Consider the following 19,636-nt stretch of genomic DNA (forward strand, 5'->3'; position numbering starts at 1 on the left):
AACTGTCGCTTTTTTATTTCCAAAATTATTGACTGTCAAATACAGTTCTCACCTAGGTATTTTTTTAAAAATATCGTATATGGTTTTGCAGAGCGTTCAATATTTTGTACCTCCATCACCATCCAGCATTCCCTTTCCCGTCCTCCCACACACACAATTATCTTATGCTGGATGTGATTTTATTAAATCTCTTTAAACTGTTAAAAATCACTAAAGAAAACACTGCCTGCAACTACCCCTTCAGACAGGACCCATTCATTTAACTACTCCACAAATAGTTGCTGAGTATGTACTATGTGCCAGACACTGTTCTAAGTTCTGTGGGTATGGCAGTGAACAAAGCATAGTTCCTACTCTCTGGGTGCTTATATTCTATAAGGAGAGAAAGGCAATCAACAAATAAGAAGCTGTAATGTATAAGATGGTAAGTTCTAATGGGAAATTTAAAAGTTTGGGGGAGGCAGTTACTATTTAGTAGGATAGTCAAGGATGGCCTCTCTAATAAGAAAAGACATTTGAGAAGAGACCTAAAGGAAGCAAGAGGGTAAGCCAAAGGAGTATACGAAGGTGGAGCATTTCCAGGCAAAGAACAGAAAATGCGAGGGCCATGAGGCAGGGGCAGGTTGGCATATCAGGGGGACAGAGAGGAGGCCAGCAGAGCAGGAGAATAAACAAGATAGTTATAAGAGAGGAACCAGGGGTCCCAGAGATCATGTAGGGCCTGGGGGCCACATAAAGGTTTTTATGTTTACTCTGAATGACATGCGAAAGCTTTGAGCAGCGGAGTGATATTAACATGCATTTTAAAAGAATCACTTTGGCTGCTGTATTGAGAATAGACTGAAGGAGGCAAAGGTAGAAACGGGGGACCAGTTAGGAGACTACTGTAAAATAAAAGATGAAAAAATGACAGTGACTGAGACCAGAGAAATAGCACTAGGAGATGATGAGAAGTGGATGAATTCTAGATATACAGTGAAGGTAGCATGCATAGGATTTTCTGATAGATTGGATGGGGGAGTGGGACAGGGAGAGGGAGAAGGGGAGGGAGAGGGAGAGAGGGAGGGAGGGAGAGAGAGAGAAAGAGAGAGAGAGAGAGAGAGAGAGAGAGAGAGAGATTATGAAAAGAAGGATAGAACAAGAAAGATGATTTGGTGGAATAGGAACATGAGGAGTTTGGTCTCCAGAAAGAGAGGAAGCAGTAGAACAAAAATGCAACGTAGACAAAAAATTGTGTATTATGCACCCCTCTCCCTCTTTCACTTTCTACCATCTACTCTCCCCCACTTCCCAACCCTGATCAGTCTCAATTGTTTACAGTACAAATTGTACAGGCCACAATCTCAAATATGTCTAAAATGAATAACAAAGCTTTAAAACAAAAATATTTTCAAAATACTCTCCTAAATAAAATTTTGGATCAAAGAAGAAACCAAAACTATAATCACCAAAACTTCTACATGTAAATATAAGAGTAAATTTTTTGTGACCTTGGCTTACAGAAAGATTTCTTAGCTACACCAAAAGCACAAACCATGAAAGAAAAAAATTGATAAATTGAACTTCATCAAAATGTAAAGTTTCTGCTCTTTGAAAAACAGTTAAAGAGAATGAAAAGATAAGTCACAGACTGAAAGTATTTGCAAATTATATCCCTGATAAAGAATGTTTCTCCAGAATATATAAATAAATGTAAAAATTAAAAAATAAAACAAATCATCCAAATTTTAAAGAGGCAGAAGATTTAAACAAACATTTCACTAAAAGAGATATACAGATGGCAAATAAGCACATTAAAAATGCCCAACACCATGAAGTCATTATGAAAACAACAAAACATAATGCGAGAGTTCTGATCAAGATGGTGGAGTAGGTAAACACTGGGCTCACCTTGTCCCATAACCACATCAAAATTACAACTAAAATATGAACAACCATCATTGAAACTGCCTGAAGTCTAGATGAACAGAACTCCTATAACTAAGAATATACAAAAGCTGAGTCAAGAATGGTAGGAGGAGCTGATCCCACACCTACATGTGGAGGTTAAAAATCAGGAGAGGTATTTTGGTTGCAAAGGTCCCCTCTGAGGAGCAAGGGGTCCCAGCCCCACACCAGCCCCCCAACCCAGGGTTCCAGTGCCAAGGAGAGAAGTTCCTGCAACTTCTGACTGTGAAAACCAGTGGAGATTGTGGTTGAGTGAGACAGCTGGAGTCCTAAGCATTCCTTTTAAAGGGCCTACACAAGGACTTACGTACTGACTCACTCTCTCTGAGCTCCAGTGCTGGGGCCATATGGGGAGGAAGTGAATTGTCTGGCTTCAGGGCAAAGGCTGAAGAGGCAGCTTTTTCTCAGACAGAAGTGCTAGCAGAAGCCATTATTCCTTTGTTGAGCCCTCCCCCCACCCAGCCTGCATGTGCAAGTGGGCACCATATCTGAGCCTCCATTCACCTAGCTAACACTATTCGACTGCCCTGGTGATTCCCTGAGACCCTCTCCCATGCAACATGTGGGCCCATCTAAACCACTTCCAATGACTTTTCCATATAAACAGTATATCTTGGCTCATACTGCAGACTTTCCTAAAATCTCTCAAAAGTTCATAAACCCCATCTGGCCTCAGCAGGCCCTGTACCTCTTGCTAAGTAGCCCCAAGACCAGAACTAAAAGCAGCCAGGCTCAGTTGGCAGCTTAGTTTCTCCTAGGTTTTTCTCTTAGTTTCTTCAAGCCCAGCACAAGTAACAACCATCTGCAGATCACTTTATAGTTCATACCAAGTGGCCCCAGGCAGGGCACAGGCAGCAGACTGAACTTTACCTGCACCAGAGCCCCTCCCAAGAGGCCCCAGAACTAACACACCCAGTGGTCAGCTTCACACCATACCAGAGCACCACCCAACTACCTCCACAAACAACCCACCCAAAAGGCTGACTCAGCAGGCACCAGAGCCCTGCTAAATCAAATCCTGCTCTGTAGGGTCAGCCCCTGCACAATAGCTCCTCCACTGTAGTCACAGCCAGTCCTCTCAACCAGTAAGCATAAGGGTCAATCTCTCCCACTGACATGGCAACAGCAATCAAGGCTCAACTACAACAGGAGGGCACACAACCCACAAAAGGGGCACACCTGGAGCACCCAACTCAGGCGACCATGAATACTGTGCCACACAGGACAACTACTACATAGGCCACTCTACTAGGACCAGGAAACATAGCAGCTCTAACTAATACATAGAAACAAACACAGGGATGCAGCCAAAATGGGGAGACAAAGAAGCATGTCCCAAATGAAAGAACAAAGCTCCAGAAAAGAACTAAATAAAATGGAGACAAGCAATCCACCAGATGCAGAGTTCAGAACACTGGTTATTAGGGTATGTAATGATCTCAGTGAAAATTTCAACGAAGAGATAGGAAATGCAAAAATGGAGATAGAAAACATAAATAGAACCAGTCAGAAATAAAGAATACAATAACTGAAATAAAGAATACATTGAAATCAACAGTAGATTAGAAGAAGCAGAGGATTGGCCTAGTGATGTGGAAGATAAAGTAGCAGAAAATACCAAATCAGAATGGCAAAAAAAAAAACACCTGAAATAATGAGGATAGTTCAACGGGCCTCTGGGACAACATCAAGCATACCAACACTGACATCATAGAGGCACCAGCAGGAGAAAAGAGAAAGCAAAGAATTGAAAACCTATTTGAAGGAATAATGATGGATAATAATAATAATTCCCTAACTTGGTGAAGGAAACAGATATATTATACAAGTTCGCAAAGCACAGAGAGTCCCAAACAAGATGAACCCAAACAGGCCCACACCAAGACACATCATAATTAAAATGCCAAAGGTTAAAGAGAAATGGGGGCGGCCGGATGACTCAGTTGGTTAGAGCACGAGCTCTCAACAACAAAGTTGCTGGTTCAATTCCCGCCATGGGATGGTGGGCTGCGCCCCCTGCAACTAAAGATTGAAAATGGCAACTGGACTTGGAGCTGAGCGGCGCCCTCCACAACTAGATTGAAGGACAACTACTTGGAACTGATGGGCTCTGGAGAAACACACTGTCCCCCAATATTCCCCAATAAAATTTACTAAAAAAAAAAAAGATAAAGAGAGAATCTTAAAAGCAGCAAGAGAAAAGCAGTTAGTTACCTACAAGAGAGCTCCCAATTCCAACTGATTTCTCAACAGAAACTTTTCAAGCCAGAAAGGATTGGCTCAAAATACTCAAAGTGATGAAAAGCAAGGACATACAACCAAGACTACTCTACTCAGCAAGCTATAATTTAGAATTGAAGGACAGATAAAGAGCTTCCAAGACAAGAAAAAGCTAAAGGAGCTCATCCCAAGCAAACCAGTGTTACAATAAATGTTCAAGGGACTTCTTTAAGAAGAAGAAAAAAAGATTTAAAATATGAATAATAAAATGGAAATAACTACATATTTATCAATAATTACTTTAAATGTAAATGGATTAAATGTTCCAATCAAAAGACATAGGGTGGGTGAATGGATAAGAAAGCAAGATTCTCACATATGCTGCATACAAGAGACTTACGTCAGATCAAAAGACACACACAGACTGAAAATAAAGGGACAGAAAAAGATATTTTATGAAAATGGAAATGAAGGAAAAAGCTAGATAGCAATACTTATACCAGACAAAACAGACTTTAGAACAAAGACCATAGCAAAGAAGGACTCAGTAATTCCATTCTGGGAATTTATCTGAAGAAACCCAAAACACTAATTCAAAAAGACATACGCATCCATTAGTTCACTGCAGCATTATTTACAATAGCTAGAATATGGAAGCAACCTAAGTGTCCATTAATAGATGAAAGGATGAAGAAGTGGTACATATATACAATGGAATATTGCTCAGCCATAAGAAAAGAATGAAATATTGCCATCTGCAACAACATGGATGGACTTAAAGGCTCAGCTACACTAGGAGGACACACAGAACCCACACAAGAGGCACACACCTGGATACCCAGCTCAGGTGACCATGAAGAGTGTGCCACTGGGACCGACAGGATAACTAAGTATTATGCTAAGTGAAATAAGTCAGACAGAGAAAGACAAATACCATATGATCTCACTTATATGTGGAATCTAAAAAACAAAATATACAAACAAAACAGAAACAAACTCATAGATACAGAGAACATTTTGATGGTTGCCAGACGGGAGGGAGGTTGAGGGGATGGGTGATAAAGGGAAAGGGATTAAGAACTCCAAATTGTTAGTTACAAAACAGCCATGGGAATATAAAGTATAGCATAAGGAATATAGTCAATAATATGGTTAATAACTATGTACAGTATCACATGGATGCCAGGTTTATTGGGGGTATCACTTCATAAGTTATACAAATGTCTAGTCACTATGTTGTACCCCTGAAATTAATATAATATTGTATGTCAACTGTAATTAAAAAATAAAACAATATTTTAAAATAAAAAAGCCTAATGCATTATCACCATGCACTAATCATAATAGCTAACAGTCCAAGTGTTGACCAAGAGGCAGAGGAACTGGCCCTCTCACATCTGCTAGTGACAATGTGAAATGGCACAACCACTTGGAAAGAAGTTGCAGCTTCTTAAAAAGTTATGAAATTGTCCATTTGTTCCAGTCCACAAAGAATTGTACACAAACATTCACAGAATATTTATTTATAATAGCCAAAAACTGGAAACAACTCAAAGGTTCATCAACAAGTGAATGAATAAACACAGTATGGTAAATCCATACAGTGGAATGCTACTCAGTGATAAAAAAGAAACTATTAACACACACAAAAAAAGATGGACAAATCTCAAAATAATTATGTTGAGTGAAAGCAGCCAGACCAAAAATTAAAAATAAAAATAAGTGAAGACTCTATTATTCCATTTATATAAAATTTTAGAAAATGAAAATTAATCTATAGTGACAAACACTAACCAGTGGTTGCCTAGGGATGGAGAGGTATGTTTTATGGGAGGCACAAAGGGACAGCCAGGGGTGTTAAAAAGAAGCAGAAGGAAACTTTTGGGGATGATGGACATGTTTATTATTTTGATTCAGATGATAGTGTCACAGTGTATACACATGTCAATGCACTTTAAATATGTGTAGTTTATTATATGTCACTTATACCCCATAAAGCTGTTTAAAATTTTTCAGTGGAAGAAATACTGCAATTACAGTGCTTTAGGAAAATAGCAATTAGAATACTGTATGTCAGACTTTAAAGCTGGCATTATAATTTTTTATAGAATTAGATTAATTTTATTATCAGAATTAAGATATTTACTATGTTGATTCTTCCAACTTATGAATACAGTATGTTTCTCCATTATTTAAATCTTTGATTTCTTTCAGCAGTGTTTTGTCGTTTTCAGCATACAAGTCCTATATAGGTTTTGTTAGATTTAAACCTAATTTTTCTTTTTTTTCTTTCTTTTTGTTTTTAAGTGATTGTAAATGGTATTTTATTTATATTCTGATGTCCACATGTTCATTACTAGTATATAGCATACAGAAATACAAATGATTGTTGTATATTTATCTTATATCCTGAAACCCTACTGAACTCACTTAATAGTTTTGAGTTTTTCTAAATTCTTTGGGATTTTCTACATAGACAAAACATAATCTAGGAAAGCAGCCATTGAAAGTGAATCTAAATTAAAATGAGGTCCAAAATTACATACTAAGTAATGGGGGGGGAAGTCTGATTGAGATTTTTATCTTAAAAATGCAGCAAAAGTATTAAAATAACTTTATTCTATTTCACAACATTTAAGTAACAATTGCAACTCTTTGCTAATTCTTAGAAAAAAGAATGAATTGATAGTTGAGTTGGGAGGAAAGAGACACAGTTTCCACAATCTTGTATGATGTGACATCTTTTATTTTTAATTTTTTGCAATGCAATCATAAAGAATGTCCTTCTTTGCAAAAAAAAAAATGTATGATGGTTTCATCGATATTTTTAAGGGTCTTCCTAACCCTTTGATCCTGAACTCACTGTCTTGAAACACTTATTGCATCATCATCTTTGTCAATTCTCAGTTCTTCAGTATTGCTGTATCCACACTGCTCGATGGCTTTGCAAAATTCAAGCAGATTTCTAATACCACTTTCATCAACTTCATTAAATTCTGCAACTTATGCAAGATCTGTCATTTTATTTTGCAGTCATGTTACATTGATTATTGCATATTTACAACATCTGACTATCAGAACAATCATCAGTGAATACTTTATGTTTTCATACGCAACTTCAGTACTGTGGGGACTCCAAAAACAGGAATTCCACTACTGCAAACCTTAGCACATTCATAGCCTTTGCCCAGAAATTCTTTTCTATAAATTTCATAATTAAAGATATGCATAAACATTTCTACGCACATGTTTACTAGAATATTTAAAAGAAAAAAATTAGGGCACCCTAAGCTCCCAACAATAGAAAACTGGTTAAATAAATCGTGGTACATTTATAGGATGGAATACTATGTAACTATTAAAAATCATGATGTAAAAGAAGAGTTGATACCATGAGAAAATTTTCATAATTTGTTAAGTTTTAAAGGCAGAACACAAAACCATGCTTAGAGACTGATATCCCAATTGTGCATGTGTTTAGAAACCTGTGTTTTAAAAGATTGTGTATGCATTTATGGAAACACAGGGGAAAAAAGTGTGAAAATTCTTAAACCAAAATTTAGGTAGCTAAGTACCTCTAAGCTAAAATATTAGGAGTGATTTTAAAAATTCCTTCAGTATGTTTGATTACATTTTTAATCTTTCTATAATGTGTACATTACCTTTGGAATTTTTTTAAAGGCTCATATTTTTTCAATAAATAAAAGTAAGCTGCTTCTTAAGAAGATTTCATATCCACTTCTCATCATAGACATAGATGTAACTGACAACAGAAAAGTGAAGAGGAGAGGGTCATTTGATGGATGAGACCATTAGCACAGCTGCTAAAAGCTGTTGCCTTTCATCCAAGCTTTCAGGAAGGATTAACATTCCAGAGCTAACACAGCAGCTGTGTTAGCAACAATTTCTGCCTCCTGGCTGTGGCAGAGATTTGGGCACATGTTACACATACCAGTGTCCCCAGGCACCTTCACAGCAGACTTCATAGGTCACACTTTCTTAAGTGGGAAGCAGAAGAGTCAGCTGTGGGCAGAGGGAAAGAACCTTACTTAAGGATGGAATTTACCGGCCTTATGCCTCCCTCCTGGTTCCCAGGGCACCCAAGCTGCTGCTTCCGGGAGCCCACAAGGAAAAAGAAAGCCTCTCCTGTGATGAAGAAGAAAATCATTCTCCTTGGAGAACACACACAAAACAGGGCTTTTATTAGATTAGTAACAGGGTGAACTATTTTCTCAGCTCCTCACAGGAACTGTGGCTCATAGCTCTCTCTTGCGGGAACTGAGGTACAACACAGTGCAAGGGCTCAAATTATGAGAAATTTTGTTAAGAGCATGAATGAGAAAGGTAGTACCGTTTGAACAAATGAATCATAAATTTTTCCAATATTCTGAAAAATAATTCAATTGGTACAGATTTTAGTACTTAAAATGGATTTAGCACGATATAGATGTATGTGCAATGTAATAACATGCCTACATGTGTATTGAAAAATTTTCAAGTGGAATTGGTGACTGAAGAAATTTTTCAAACATTTACTTCTGCCCCAGTCACATCAAGAGCCCTGCATTCAAGTTTCCTCTCCATGTCCAATTTCACCCACCCCATCAGTTTCACACAGTTACTCTATGGAATCGCAGGGCCGTAAAAACTCATGAGGACCATCAAGGCCTTCCTCACTCACAAACTGGCAAACGCACACTTACCAGCCAAGACCTACCATCGCCTCCAGGCTGACTGGTCCCGCTTTTCCTTCCCCAGGTCTTGCTCCTCCCGTGATGCCCTGAGGCACACTGGAAGTGACTCCTCCCTCTCTGGAAAATTGAAACCTTGTTTGTTTCCAGTAGTCAAAGCTCAAGGCTGCTGTCTTTTCCTGCGTGGTCCGCACTGCGATCCACCCACTCACCCCCAACGAAATCCTAAAATATTTGAGAGAACCACATTTTTATCCCCAATACCTAGAACAGTGTCTTTACAAGTTACTTGTTGAATGGCGAGCAGACCCTCAATAAATTCTTTTTTTCCTTTTTTGACAGAATGAAGCAAAGCTGAGTAGAAAAACTAGATAATAGGGCCACCACTCAACACACAATAGAGAAGAATAAAGGTGACTTTATAATAACAGCCAACATTTAAAACCCGAAATCCTTACCTTAGTTTGCGAGGTTCCAACCAGCTGGCACTGGCCACCTCTGTTGCTTCATTCCCTATTACAGTTTCCCTCACTTCCTGCAGCCCTGCCCTACTGGCCTTTTTCTGTTCCTCTGCAGGTACACTCACCTCCCAAAGCCTTTGCATTTGTTTCCTTTGCCTGGGGCACTGATATTCTCTCACTGATATTCTCATGGTTTACTCCCTCACTTCACTCAATGCCGGTTCAAATATCACCGCTTCAGAGAAATTTTCCGTGGTTAATCTATTTAGACACCACACAGCCAGTATTTCCTTATCCTGTTTTTCCTTTCCTTTAGAGCATTTATCACTAATTGACATTAGATATCTGTTTGTTGTCTGTCCCAAATAGTCACTAGACTAGAATTTCCATGAGGGCAGAGACTTTGCCTGTTTTGTCTCCCAGCACTTAAAATCCTCTCAGCAGCACTCAGTGAATGTGTGATGAATTAACAATTGAATGAGTGCTTGCTCATTATGTTGCTGGCTCTGAGCATTACAGCTTCTAAATTAGCACTAGGTCTGAGTTTTGTCACCGTCTTGGCTTGGTGGGAGATCTCTAGCTGGTTCCATCTAGCCTCCTCTTGGTCAGATTTGAGAATTTTGCCATCCTATCCCCAACAACATTTCAGGTAGGGTGATGAACTTATCTAAGATTGCCCAGGACTCTCCTGATTTTAAAACTGCAAGCCCAAGCAAACTAGGATGGTTGGTCATCCTGATTTCAGGTATCCAGTTTCTATCTTCCTTGTTCTCTTTTATTGTTGTGTGTGTGGTGGGTAAGGGGGATTGAGGAGTTGATTTAAGAGTGTTCTGAGCCATCCGAACAGGAAAGTGGCCATATGCAGTGAGAACTGGATGAACAGTGGTCAGACTGTTGTCAGCGGGCAGGTCTCACCAAACAGCAACATAGAACACATGAAAGAACAACATACCATGTTTCCCCAAAAATAAGACCTAGCCGGACCATCAGCTCTAATGTGTCTTTTGGAGCAAAACTTAATATAAGACCTGATGTTATTTCAATATAATATAAGACCGGGTATAATATAATATAATATAATACCGGGAATAATGTAATGTAATGTAACATAATATAACACTGGCTATAATATAATATAATACAATGTAATGTAATACCGAGTCTTATATTAATTATTGCTCCAAAAGACACATTAGAGCTGATGGTCCAGTTAGCTCTTATTTTTGGGAAAACACGGTAAAAGATGTTGCCCTGCCTTCCAGGGCCCTCTGGCACTGGCAGCGGTTGGTGCTTTCTCTAGAGAAAGCTCCTGGTTTCTAAATTTCAGACTCTCGACATGGCCCCACCACTCTCCCTTCTCCGAAACTATGACTTCCAAATGTCACTTCCAAACAGAACCCTGCCATGTGTTCATTAACTCAGTTGTCACAAGGACCCATGAGTGAGGTATAGTTATCATCCCCATTTTACCAATGAAGAAACTGAGGCTCCGAAAAAGTTAAATAATTTGCCCAAATGCACATAGTTTAAATGGTGAAGTCAGGATTTGAACCCCAGCAGTCTGATTCTCAAGGTCCATTTTTAGTTACTACACTATCATGCAAATTTTAAAAATATAAATGCATGTTTTGGCTATGTCCGGTAAAGGAAATGTGTGCGTGCGTGTGTGTGTGTGTGTGTGTGTGTGTGTGTGTGTGTGTATGTCTGTAGGACACATCATTTAAGACCCCAATAGTAGTAACTAAAAGTAATTAGTCATGTTTTTCTTAGTTCTAATGAGGCTTTAAGCAACCAAAGTAACTAAAACACAGCTAACAGAAAAAGGCAACTGACAGAGACCCAAACTCTCGACGGAATCAGTTAAGGTTATGAGGGCAGGCAGGGAAGTACTCAGTTTACCGAGCAGACCTAGCTGATAGGATTTCTTCTCGGAACGCAATGTTCCCGGGCCATCCACACAACGTCTCCGTGTTGTTTTGGAGAAGGATGCCTGGTTTGTGTGTAACTCTGAGAAGTGTGTATAATTCTGAGAACATTAGTGTCTTACAGGATCTTGCAAAGCCAGAAGCAGCTGTCTTGTAGTGAAACGACAAACCGGACTTGGAGTCTAAGATGTTTGTTCTAGTTCCCACTCTGCCACTTACTAGTTGTATGGCTTGTCACTTAACCATGCCAAACCTCAGTTTTCCCATATGTAGGACTGGTAAACCTATCTCCTCATTGAGATATAAGAAGAATCCATTTAAATAGCTCTCTGGATGATTCCTTATCAGCGGTTTGCTTTGCAAAATTTCAGTTTATAAATGCCAGCAGTGAAGGAGATTATGTATTGCATTTGAAAAAGTTCTGAAGTAGCTCCCTTAGGTTTGAGAATAGAATGGGAAAGGGTCTGTTTCTACCTTTAACGTTATTAGGCAACCTTCCCAGAACCTGAATTTCTGATTCTGTAAAGTTAGATAAAATTCCAGGCCTCCTCTAGTTCCAAAATCTAATATTCTCACTTAAATCTTTAATTCGATTCAAATATGAATTAGTGTCACCTGAAACTAATTATATATATATATATATATATATATGTGTGTGTGTGTGTGTGTGTGTGTGTATATATATATTCTATATATATTGTGTATATATGTATATAATTGTGTATATATATTCTATACACAGTTCATTTTATTTATAAATAAAATGAATTAGTGGTTATAACTATCCTATGACTTTCACCCAGAAATTTCTGTCCCTGTCTAGGGAACTTCCCGCTGCATTTTTAAATTTCATCTGTTATATAAGCTCTTAGATAGTTGTAAGGGGTAAGGTATGATCCGCTATCAGCACAATTAATTGCCCTTTCTTCTCAAGTAGCCCTCTGATCACCTTGATCACACTTGTTTCCTAGACCTCTGTTTGGTCCTGCTACTTCCTTCTCTTTCCTGCACTGTCCAAGAGTACATTTCCTCTGAGTACATCTGATAGAATGATTGGTGGAGAAATTTGCTCCTAGGAAAATCAGGAAAACTTTTCCTCCTCTTTAACATCTGCTCACTGCTTAATCCCTCACCTTGAAAGCTTCCACCCTCACCATCCTGCTAATGTTAATGTCAGGATCACCTCCCTGACCAACCAATTTCCTGTTCATCATCCTCTTTTTCTTCATCTTCTGCATAGTGCTCTTCATTATATCCTCTCTCTTGAAAATATGACCTCGCTTGGCTTTTTTTGACACTAATGATAAAGTTCCCTTCACTTTAGAATTCACGAAATTATTTTGTGACAAGAATGGAGAAAACCTTCATTCACAGAATTCCTTTCAGGTTTGGGAGAGATGGGATGATGGTATGGGCTATGAGCTATAGACTAAGGACTTAGTGTTGGGATAAAAGATGAGACCCCCCCCAAAAGGGCAGAGGTGAGTAAAAACAGGTGGTTACTGGACTGTCTAAGGATGCAAATGATCTTCTTTACTTGAGGTCTTTTATTTTATTATGTAACCAGGTGTGTAGGAATACAGGTCTATGGCAAAGCTATCTGGCTCCCCATAATAGAGGAACAACTGAGTAGCAGTAGGTGTGGGGAAGACAACTTGGGGGAAGAAAGGCAAAAAAACCACCAGCATCAGTGTGAAGGAAAATGGACTTTGTGTAACTGACCTTTCTGGTGGAAACTTTCCATACTTTACTCTAAGGGATGCGATATAATCCTTTTCTATGTCTCCCCCACAAAATCCTCAGTAAAGTCCACATTGGTCTCTTATGCTTTGGTGCTAATAAGTTATTTGCTGAAGTCTGTGTCAAGGTTGATACAGATCAAAACATACTGTTTGGCATGGTCTGGAAACAGCTGCGTGCAGAGACAACCACATCTAGACGGTGTAGATAGTGTCTCATTTGATCCCCACACCATCCTCATGACAGGCAGAAACAGAATTATTTTTCTGATTTTTCAGCTGACGGAAAAGTCACCACAGTGGCTGAGAGAGGTGATGTGACTTGCCACGGTTGGTAAATGGCAGAAGTAAAATATGGACCCATTTGGCTATTCTGGCTCCAACAAGATCTCACACAGGTATTTGCTTACTGGAAAATGACCTTTTTTTTTTTTTTCTTCCACTCTTTGCATCTTCATTTTCTCTTCCCGCTTCCTAAACATACAGCCTTCCTCTGAGAATTCATCCTCCTTAATGATTTCAAGTGACGCTACTCCCCCCAACACAACCATCTCGAGCCTTGACTTCTGCTTTAAATTTTTGAACCCTTACCTCTCCCTTCTAGCTGATCATCTCCGTTCTCTCAACTTCAAATGTCTAATCTCTAAACTCTCCTCCCCCAGCTTCAGTATTTCCTCTGAGCTGGTTTCATGCTCCTAGTTTCCCAGACTTAAAATGAGGGCTGGATGAAAGGCAGGATTCTCTGATTCCTGCTCCCCCTCAAACACAGCAGTCATCAAAGTCCTGTGGACCCTGCCTTTGGGGTATACCTTGGGTTTTCTCTTTCCTTTTAAATCTCATTTCTATCCTACTTAATCAAGGCCTTCTTTGTCTTATGCCATGATTATTTTTTATACTCAATCCAAGTAGATTTTAATATAGAGAGAGAAAGAGTGGATTTTAATATATTAATATAATGTGGGATAGGGCCTCAAAAAAATAAAGCTGTAGCTCACAGAGGTCTTTTCACTTCCTGGGATTTAAAAGTTTTCTTTTATTGCTGTGCCTAAATGGGACAATGAGGCAGAAAACTTTGAGCCCACACAACACACTTCTCTTTGAATCTGCAGGATGAATTCAGAGACAGAAGGGCACAGCCACTGTGAAAGCCAGTCCTCTGATCCTATGGAGAGTTATAACACAGATTTGAATTCATAGAAGTATCTAGAGATTAATTTTAACCATCTAAATGTCCATAACTCATCAGAGCCTGTGTAATCATATTGGAAAGTTTTACACCAATATTTTTTTTAAGTTTTTTTTTTTAACTTTTATTTATTATTTAAGTGTGTTTTTCCAGGACCCATCAGCTCCAAGTCACATAGTTGTTTCAATCTAATTGTGGGGGGCGCAGCTCACAGTGGCCCATGTGGGGATCGAACCAGCAACCTTGTTGATAAAGCACCGCTCTCTAACCAACTGAGCTAACCGACCTCCCCTACACCAAGATTTTTTAAATAGTTGATAAATGATTCTAGGCCCCCAGGTTCTCCCTTCTCCAGTATATCCTATCATGGATATCATATTCCATGATTTTATATATATATATATATTCCATGATATATATACATATATATATATATATTCCAAGTGACAAGTGTGTGTATGTATATATATACATACACACACTTTTCTGCTCAAAAACCTCAAAAAGTTCCCGATGATCTTAGAAGAATGTTCTGTCTCCTTCACTGGGCATTGGAAGCCCCTCACAAACAAGCCTGGCCCATTTCTCCAGCCTTTACCTCCGTACTATCCCCCGCCCCACCCCAAACCTTAACTCCGGGCTTGCCCGGTCAACCTTCCTGAAACACACCCTGGGAAGCTTTGTTTCCAAGTGATAATCCCTCATTTCTCTAAGCTTAGAGCCTCCTCCCTGTTCCTCTTACCCATGTAAAAGTCTGCCTCCTCTAAGAGAAAGTGGAGGATAGAGGAAAAAGGGAGGCTTTAGAATCAAAAACCCTGGACTTCAATTCTGGCTCTGTTGCTTACCAGCTGTGGGGCCTTTGGCCAACCACTTAACCCCCTTAGGCCTCAGTTTCTCCACTTGGACAATGGGAATAATAATAGTATAAAGCCCTGAGGCTTGTACAAACATAATGAAATATACAAAAATTCTATATAAACTGAAAGGTATTTTTAAAAGGCCATATTATCTCCACACTAACCTCTCCTCCAAAGCAGTATAATCATTATTAATAACAATTCTGATAATATTTCACCCAAACAGCACACTTTATGAGTTTCAAATACCTTGTACTCACATTTAATCCAGTGCATCCCACTCATCTTGGAACTTAGCTTAACCTTGAAAAAGTGAATGATCCTTTTCTTGCCTATATCCTCTCTTCCCTTGTTCATCGTCAGCTCCTTTGGGGCAGTGACCCCGTTTCGTCTTCCCATCCCCCTTCTTCAGCACAGAGCCCTATACCAAGTAGGCACTCAAAAGTGATGTGCTTGCAGAAGTGAAAGGTTATAGGCCTAAGATTTAGAGCCAGAGAGTGTTTGCCACGCTGCCACTTACTAGTTTGTGTGGCCTTGGGCAAGTTAGGTAAACGCTCAGTGATCCAGTTTCCTCAACTATCAACTGGGAATGATATCAGCACCTACCTCACGGAACTGTCAGGAAACTTCATTTGGCCAGTATGGATAACACCTGGCAAGTAGTGAGTGCTTAATAAATGTAAACTATTACTATTAAGTGAGACTGAGTTGGATTCCTTTCTTTTCTGCCTCATCACTTCAGCCCTCTGTCAACACAGATTCCCCATGATTCCTCTTGATTCGTTTATTTACCAAGCAAACATTTACTGAGTATCTGCTACACACAAAAAGCTTTTGAATAAAAGCAGTCGTGTTTATGTCTGGTATCTCTCTGTTGCTTTCTTCTGCTGCTAAGAAACAGAGGCAATGTCTATATGGATTACAGCCTTCAGCTTCCCGTCTTGGTTCCTGAAGCAGAGAAGGAGATGGTGTTCCAACATTAAATCACCAGGTACCAAAAGAAAGGGATCACCTCAGATCCCTTCATATGCTAATATTTATGGTGAATCTCTAACATCAGGGGATAAAATTTTCCACTCTCCTAAACTCATTTAACCACAGGACCATTTATTTCATAGTTTCTCTCAAAATCAGCGTTCTGTGAAATCTACTTTGGAAAACGCTACATGGAAGTCCTATTCCTATCTATTCCTCCTCTGCCCATATCTCATTTTGACCAATGCAACCTTTGGAAATACCTCACTTACATGAGACTATCCCCTGGAGGACTCAATAGAGAATCTTGATTCAGCAATCATTGATTATGTACGATTTGAACAGGTCAGACTGTATTGCGTTAAATGGCTCCAGCTTGTACATGTATGGTTGTTCTTACATCAAATATATTTAGGTTTTAGAGGGAAAAAAAAGTACCCCAAGCAATCATATGAATTGTCACAAAGACAATGTATTTAGAACATTCTAGAACTTCACTTAGAACTTATTGATTCTTACTTTAGCCTGATCTTAATTTTGTAATCTGTTTCCCAGTCTATAACAGATTAGAAAAAACAAAATCAGGCTATTAGAGGCAACATACTAACTACAGAAAGAATCGCACCTGAGAGGCTAGCCATGAAGGTGAATATATACAAATTAAATAGTAGACACAAAAATTCATAGCAATCCAGGAGCAATTAGTGCAGGGCGAAACCCACTAAAAAACTAACATTCCTGATGACTTCATCCATCACCTCCCAGATCCTGGAATGATCAAGAAAAAGTTAAGTTCTATTCAAGATACTAGAGTGAATGAAACAAGATAACATGTAATACATTTTAGAAAACTTTTCTTTCATCATTGGATTTTTTGATATTGAATCAGTCATTAACACTGGTTATGTTTAACGGTCAATCTTTAATTTTCCGGAAATTTCTGAGAAGAGGCAACACCATCCCATCTCCCACATCAGTGTCGGGTAGAGGAGATGTAGGCACTATCCATGCTATTGATCACTCATTGCTTGACAATTCATCCTGTGGCTCTGCCCTTTACTGACCTTCTTAGCACACTCTGCCCCAGTTCCACTTAGCCCCTAGGACTCTCTAAGTCTCAAAGATCTGTGTCCAGCATCAAAATCCCTACACAGCTGACTTGGCATTATACAGCCTCCGCTGGTCATTTATCCAAGTAACTTAACAAGAGTGACAGATCAGGACAACGACGCATTTACATCTAAGGAGTAAATGGTGATCCCCAAAATTACAGCCAAGTAAGAGTGCTGGGCTGGCAAATTTGGGAGTATAAAGAGCGCTGGGGGGGTCACACTCTTGAAACCGCTCTGACCACAGCATCTCAAGGTAAGTGAGGTGCTCATAGGTGCCCACTTTTTTGTTCCATGTAGTTGTGATTAAACCTGATCAAGTTATCAGTCAAGGAGGGAAGGCAACACAGTAGCTTTTACTGAAGGCCTACTAAGCATAAGGTCTTATGTTAAAAGCAATATGGGGGACCAGAAATCAAGACAGATAATTACCTTTCGATGAGCTTTTACAAGGAGTAAAAAGACAAGAATACAAGCAATCATGAGACAAAAATAATTAACCTGCAGAATTAAACTGCATATGATCATAATCCCCACTAATTGTTTAGATCGGTGTTAAACCAGGCAGTTAGCAATAAATATGCTAATTTGTGATATCTTTTCTGTAATTGCCTTCAACTATTATTTGAAATTTTTATGTTACTTAATTTTTTTTCCCCGTGTCAGGATTTCTGGGAGATGATTGCGAGAAGAAATTCTCCCATGCACTTTCTCCATCCTATCCATCGTAGTCTGCTTGTTATTGACTAGTTTCCGACTGGCTTTGCGCTCTGTCATGTCTGATACGTCAGTACCATCCCTCAGAGGGACTCCAGCTTTGGAAGATTTGTGACTCTTTGATTTCAGGCTGTTTCAACCAGAGTACTGTCCATCATAGATTGACAGGGCTAAGAGGAATCTTGGAGATATCTTCTGGCCCGTCTGTCTCATTTTACAGAAAGAAACCAAAACCCAAAGAAATTACAACAGCTACTTAACAAAACTGTTATTAGAAAACTGAGGATCTGCCTCCAAGTCTGATTTCTTTTGAGCTAAAGATTCAGAATATAATACGTAATCATTTCATTTTTTCCTGAGAAATTTGTGAGAATTTTAGGGTAAAGCTGGAGACTATTAGAGAGTCAGAAAAAGATGGCAGGAGTCAACCAAAATAGTAAACCAAGTGTTCAAATGTGTCCTCCTGCCTAAATGATATTTCATGACATGTTCCCTGGGTTCCATAAAGGTAGCGCATAGTAAATGGGAAGTTTGTTTAAATTAAATTTGATATCAAAATTTTTCAGATTCTTATGGTCCCTTGAGATCATCACATAGGTTACAAATTCCTAAACCTAAGATTCCTTAGTGCTGGAAGAGTGTTCAGCTGCCCTAGCTACCTTCATCTTCTCCAGGAAATTTGAGGATATTTAAGTGTCCTCTTCCTAGTTCTCTTAAAGAATGCCTTACCCACAATTCACAGATTTTCTTCTTTTGCCTACAATTTACAACTATTGGCTCTGAGCATCCAAGTTACAATTTGGATCATTCTCCTTCCTCTTTCATTTTTCCCTGATCCCTCATAGCCCCCTACTCTCAGCCAATAACGTCATCTCCCTAAGTCCTCACAGCACTTCATTTAGACTCTTCCAGAACTTGTCTTATTCTTCTTTGTTCAAAGACTTCTTTGAGTATTTCTCTTAACCCTTACTAAATTCAGCATTCCTGTAAGGCAGAGACTGGTTTTTTCCTACTTTGTTCCCCCTTAGGGAGCTGACATGGTGCTTTGCATACACGAAAGATACTCCAAACAAAAAGCATTAATCAAACATTGTAATTAACCAATTATTTAAAGATTGACGATGTACCCAAAGGGAAAAATGGCAAATTTATTTCCATCCCACACAATCTATGGTGTACCTATTGAAATGTAGCTAAACTTGGAAGAATCACAGTTTTTATTTTTATTTAAACTCTTTGCAGGTCATTTGTTCTTTGTTTTTTATTTCTGAAATAACCCCCAAGAAGACACTTCATTCCTGAAGGACACTGAGCATCACTTTTGAGAAGTAAGAAGGTAAGAGTTACTTTCAGCTTGATTGGGAATGAAATCGGTGAAATTAGCAAATATTGTTTTACACATCCTCATTCTTGCTGCATTCATAAGGAGCTGAAAATGAATTATTTAAGTATTCTTAGGGGAAGATTACAAAATATGCAGATTTTACCAAGAGAAGAATGGTTCCCCAACTTTGCTCATTATGCTGATAAGTATAAAATGCAGGGGGCGGCCAGTTAGCTCAGTTGGTTAGAGCATGGTGCTGATAACATCAAGGTTGTTGGTTCAATCCCCAAATGGGCCACTGCGAGCTGCGCCCTCCTTAAAAAATACAGTGCAGAGCTCTGACATGCAAGCCCAGGTCTTAGTTGGCCCAGAACATGACCTTCAGAAGGTCAAGATTCAGTCTTCACACACAGGCAAATGTTGCTGTTCCTCGAGCGGAGTCTGCACCTCTAAATCCACCCAGCTGTGCCTTTACTCACAAGTAA

The sequence above is a fragment of the Rhinolophus hipposideros genome (assembly GCF_964194185.1).
Source record: "Rhinolophus hipposideros genome assembly, chromosome: 20".
NCBI classification, from domain to species: domain Eukaryota; kingdom Metazoa; phylum Chordata; class Mammalia; order Chiroptera; family Rhinolophidae; genus Rhinolophus; species Rhinolophus hipposideros.